Source organism: Tupaia chinensis, unplaced genomic scaffold (genome assembly GCF_000334495.1).
Source record: "Tupaia chinensis unplaced genomic scaffold, TupChi_1.0 Scaffold000361_2, whole genome shotgun sequence".
Lineage (NCBI taxonomy): Eukaryota > Metazoa > Chordata > Mammalia > Scandentia > Tupaiidae > Tupaia > Tupaia belangeri.
Genome location: NW_006159858.1, coordinates 5,170,978 through 5,176,977, shown reverse-complemented (window position 1 = coordinate 5,176,977; position 6,000 = coordinate 5,170,978). Strand labels below are relative to the sequence as shown.

Below are 6,000 nucleotides of genomic sequence, written 5' to 3'. Positions count from 1 at the left end.
ACCTGTTTTTTACGTTGTGCTTATTTTTATTTTGTAACGGGACTCACTTCCCTAGAAATGAATTGGTCACCGGTTGGGCGATACAAAACATAAGTAAATGTGTGGTTTGGGTGAGCAGAGGAATGCACGCGCTCCCGAGGGGTTCCGCGCTCAAATCCTGCTGCCCCGGGCGGTGAACCCAGCGCTCTCCCCGCCGCCCCCTCCTGGAAACGTGGCTCAGAGGCTCCGGGGCCGATGATGTCAGTGCTCGGATACCTGATGCTCTAGGAAAGATGGAGGGGGGAAACATCCTGGCGACGAACCCGCTATGCAGTGGGTTTGCCAGGAGAGGAGATGGGACTTTTTCATCTAAGAGATGATCTCAATGCACAAAGCCTAAGAACTGTTAGGAATTATGAGTCACTGTGAAATGGCTGGTTGGGCAGATAACGTTTTTCCATGATTTGGGGGGTTTCTAAGTATGTCTTGATTTATTTGGTCCTGATTCAGGCAAGTACTTAAGTCATCTTCACACCAATTTCTAGGGAGTAGCCACAGGTGCCTCCTTTAGTAGGAGTAAATTATACGTTTATTAGCGAGATAAAATCTCCTAATGGGATGTGTGTGTGTATGCGTATGTGTGTATAAAAACAAATGTTAGAATCTCTTTATCTGTGCCTAACATATCCAGTATTCTTTGAAATCTCTAGTGATGCAAAATGATTGTACAGGTAGCCATTGAAACAGCCGTGTGCAAGGCATTGCTCTCATTACCAGTAATTATAATTGGCTGACAAATAAATCATATAATTCTAGAGTGAGGAGGGTGCTCAGAGATAGGCCAATCCAAAGGACGAAAACTGCAAATGTGAGACTGGTGGAAAAGTAGAAAGACACTTTTTTATTTAAATGCTTTTCATGAAACAAAATTTATACCCGTACTAAACTAGGACCAAATATCTAAAATATAAAATGCATAATACACTGTTTTCTTCTCCTGCACACCCAGACTTTGTGATTTCATTGTGTGATGCATCCTATTTTTAACATTTTATCTTTACCTTTTACTTTACCTTTTTTAAAAAAATACTGCGCCTCCTTTAAAGTGTTCTTTTTATACTCTGTAAAAACAGCAGATGGTGTGTGTGAAAGACATTTAATTATGTCTGTAACTAGAAAGGTTTCCTCATGTGAACTGGCTCTTGGTATTCTAAACTACCCTTATTCTCTTTAAATATTTTGTCTGTTTTTCATTCATCCCCTAAGTTTTGCATATTTTTCTAAAATCAAAATGTTCAGACTTCTGCTTAGATCCAGCATTCCTTTTTTTTCTGAAGAATTATTTAATTTTACTTATATTATTATTTTTAAATTTGCTACAGGGCATGCGTGCTCACCAGAGAGAGGGAAAATGAGAAAGCAAGCTGCCAGACGGGACTCCAACTGAGGTCAATCATGTGGGAGTCCGGTACCTTAATTATCACACCACCTGCTGCCCAGCATTCACTATTAAGTCACTTTCTATGTATCTCATTTTAATTTTGCCTTATTTGTGTATAAATACTGGGATTTAAAATTTTTTTCTTAATTTGAGGTAAATAAGAGAAAACAAAGGCTGAAGTAGTACAATCTTTTATTTTTTTTTTGTCAGAAATTTTGCTCTTAGGGGCCAGCAGATGGCTTAGTGGTTACATTGCTGGACTCCCATGTAGTCAAGCATGGTTCGAGTCCTGGACCTGGTGGCTTAAACCTCATGCTGGGTGCGTGTGTGTGCATGCCCAAGATCTTGAGAATGGAGGAGAAGAAATTGTGAAATTGTGGCATCATCATCCCCCCTGGAGGGTGATTTCTCACTTTGTCTTTCTGGCAAGCACATGTACCCTATAGCAAAAATCTTTCTCTCTTAAAGAAGAAAAGAAAGGAAAGGGGAAAAGGGAAAGGAAAGGAGAAAGGAAAGGAAAGGGAAAGAAAGAAAGAAAGTTATGCTCTTACAAGAGAGACGGAAAGCACCTCTAATGAGGCGTGGTCATACCGGGGTCTCTTCTCCTCCATTTTTCCATTCTGTCAGGAGTTTGAGCTCACACACACATATGCCCAGCATGTTTTCCAAGCTACTAGTTCCAAAATTCAAACTCTGGTAGGTCATGTGCGATCCAATTCCCTATGCAATACTTTTAACTTCTGTGCTACTGGCCAGACCCTATGATATCTTAAAAAAATTTTTTTTTGTTCTGGGACCAGCAGTTAGTGTAATGGCTATGTTGCTGAACTCCCATGTAGTCAACCGCAGTTCAAGTCCCAGACCCGGTGACTTAAACTCATGCTGGGTGCGTGTGCATGCGTGCCCAAGATCCTGAGAGGAGAATGGAGGAGAAGGGATTGTGGCGTGGCCATCCCCTCTGGAGGGTGATTTCTTGCTTTCTGTCTCTCTGTCTCTCTCTGTCTTTCTGGCAAGCGCATGTGCACTATAGCAAAAACCTCTCCAAAAAAAATTTTTTTTTTTCCTAATGATTTCTGGTTCATATATACTTGATGTACATCTTTGTGGGGTATGGTCTGGTTTTTTCAAAGTGTGCATACAATATGTACTAATCAAATCAAGGATACACATATTTTCTTCAACATCAAACCTTACATTATGTTGTGCACATTTAAAAATAGTTTTAGTTGTTTTGGAGGTAATACTGAATTGTCCACAGTTTGTATTCTGCTGTATACACTGTTCTATAACTAATCCCTTTGCCTTTTTTGCATGAATTCTCATGTCCATTAGAAAAATTTTCTTCCAAACTACTCTCCATGCAGTTTCTAGTGTCTACCATTACTCTATTTCTTTTTTGTTTAGAAGGATTTTTGCTATAGGGTGTATGTACTTTCCAGAGAGACAAAGAGAGCCAGAGAGACAGAAAGCGAGAACTCACCCCCCAGGGGGATGGCCACACTGCAATTTCTTCTCCTCCATTCTCTTCTTAGGATCTTGAGCGCAAACACATACGCACCTGGTGTGAATTTTAAGCCACTGGGTCTGGGACTCAAAGCAGGGTTGACTCCATTGGAGTTCAGTGACATAGCCATTACAACAACTGCTATTCCCTGTTACTATTATCTATTTCTTATGCTTTTGAGACCTTCAGTGAGTGGAGACATTTAGCATGTATTAAGCGAAGTTGTACAGTATGTGTTTTTCATAGCATCGCTAATTTCACTTCGCATTATATCTTCTAGATTCATTTACTTTGTGTTAAAAGACAGGATTTGGTTGTCCTTTGTGTTTCAATAGTATTCCATTATGTCTATGTGTTACAATTTCCCATTCCATTCATTGGTGGCTGTGCACTTAGGTTGAGTTTATGACTTTAACTATTGTGAATAGTGTCGCAATAACCCCATGTGCAAATGTTTCTCCACTTGAGTGATTTCCTGTCTTTTGGGTATATACCCACCTACTGGGTCATCTGGTAGTTCTGTTTTGAGGTTTTTGAGGAAATTTCATATTTTCACAGTGGCTTTACTAATCCACATTACCACCAGCAGTGCATGAGGGTTCCCTTTGCTCTACAACCCCGACAGTACTTGTTTTGTGTAGGGTGTTTTTGTTTGTTTTTCAAGCTACCAGGTCTGAAACTCAAACCATGCATTTGGCCATGTGATGTCTTGCCACCTTAACCACCATGCGACCAGCTGGGCTCTGTAATACATTTTCAGTTAATTTTTGTAAATGGTGAGAGATGGGGGTCTAATTTCATTTTTCTGCAAGTAGGTAACGAATTTTCCTAGCATCATTTGGTAAAAGGACTATTTTCTTCACTGGATTGTGCCTTTTGTCAAAAATCAGTTGGCTATATGTTATAGGATTTATGTCTGGATTTTCTCTTCTATTTCATTGTCTTTGTATCAGTTTTTGTGCTGTTACCATGATGTTTTGGTTATTATGTCTTTGTAATATACTTTAAAGTCATGTAGTAATATGACTCCAATTTTATTCTTTTTGTGTAATATTGTTTTGGTGATATGGGGTCTTTGTGAGTCCAGAAAATTTTTAATGATTATCTCTTCTAATTCTGTGAGGAATGTTGCTGGTTTTTAAAAAATATTTTGCCAGAGGGTACATGTATGTATTCATGCGAAAGAAAGTGAGAAAGCACATCCCCCCACCCCCAACCCCGGGAATGGTCATGCTGCAATCCTATCTCCATTTCTTTCTCCTTTCAGGATTTTGATTATACAAACTCATATGCTTTCTCCTTTCAGGATTTTGGTTATCCAAACTCACATGCCTGGCATGGTTTTGTTTGTTTGTTTGTTTGTTTTGGAGAGGTTTTTGCTATAGGGCGCATGCGCTCGCCAGACAGACAGAAACAGAGAGACAGAAAGCAAGAAATCACCCCTCAGGGAGAATGGCCATGCTGCAATCCCTTCTCCTCTATTCTCCTCTCGGAATCTTGGGCACGCACGCATGCACACGTGCCCGGCGTGAGTTTTAAGCCACCGGTTCCGGGTCGCGAACCACAGTCGACTACGTGGGAGTCCAGCGACATAGCCATTACGCTAACTGCTGGTCCCCTGCCTGGCATGTTTTTCAAGCTGCTGGGTTCAGGACTTGAACAGTAAAGTCAGCCATGTGTGATCCAGCTGCCTTAATCACCATCACTAGAATTTTGATAGACATTGCATTGAATTTCTAGATCACTTTGTATAGAATCAACATTTTAACTGTATTGATTCTTCTAAACCATGAATAAGAACGTCTATAATTTTGTGTGTTTTAAATTTCTTTATTCATATTTTTTAAAATTTCATCATAGAGCTCTTTCATTTCTTTGATTAGATTTAACTAAGGGTTTTTTTTGTGGCTATTGTAAATAAAACTGATTTTTAAAATTTCTATCTCAGTTCATTCATTGTTAGTGTATAAAAGTACTACAGATGGCCTGTGAGATCTGACTTCCTTAACTACTAGGCTACAGGGTTGGCCTTCTATTACTTTTGAGTCTAAATTGTTCTTGCTTTTCCAGCTCATCGAGAGGCATCATTAGGTTCTTTATTTGCCATCTTTCTACTTTTTCTTGTGAGCAGTAGTTGCTATACACTTTCTTGTTGGTTCTACTTTCACTCTATCCCAGTGGTTCTGGAGTGTTGCATTTTCATTATCATTTGTTTCGGGAAATTGTAAAATTTTATTCTTAATTTCTTCAGTGGATCCCAAATTATTAAGGAGCATATTGTTTCATTTCTGTGTATTTGTGTATATATATATTTTTTCTTTTCTTTCTTTCTCTTTGTTTTTGGAGAGTTTTTTGCTATAGGGCACATGAGCTCGCCAGACAGAGAGACAGAAAGTGAGAAATCACTCCCCCAGGGGGGATGGCCACACCATAGTCCCTTCCCCATTCTCCTCTCGGAATCTTGGACATGCATGCACACGCACCTGGCGTGAGTTTATGCCACTGGGTCCAGGACTCGAACTGCAGTCAACTACATGGAAGTCCAGTGACATAACCATTATGCCAACTGCTGGTCCCTGTATTTGTATATTTTTTAAAGTTTAGTTTTATTGATTTCAAGTTGTTTAATTCCATTGTGGTCACAGAAGATGCTAGATATGATTTCTATTGTTTTATATTTGTAGAGTAAGTGGTGTGGCGGTCGAGGCACTGGACTCCCACGTGGCCAGCTGTGGTTCATATCTTGGACCTAGCGGCTCGCTTTCTCACTTTTTTCCCTTTCTTTTTCTTTTTGAAGAATTAGTTAACTTTATTTATTCATTTATTTATTTTAATTTGACCAAAAAGGGACAGAGCAATAGAGAGAGAGAGAAGGAAATGAGAAAGCAAGGGACCAGCAGTTAACATAATGGCTATGTCGCTGAACTCCTATGTAGCCAACTGTGGTTTGAGTCCCGGACCTGGTGGCTTAAACTCATGCCAGGCACATGTACTTGTGTGCCCAAGGAGAATGGAATAGAAGGGACTGCAGCATGGCCATCCCCCCTGTGGGGTGATTTCTTGTTTTCTATCTCTT

The 6,000-nt window shown here is 39.9% G+C and overlaps 1 protein-coding gene across 1 annotated transcript in view; it reads left to right on the top strand.

Annotated features, from left to right (window-relative positions):
* Positions 1-6,000, top strand: part of ICA1L (islet cell autoantigen 1 like) — a 69,462-nt gene that overhangs the window by 894 nt on the left and 62,568 nt on the right. The window lies entirely within an intron of this gene.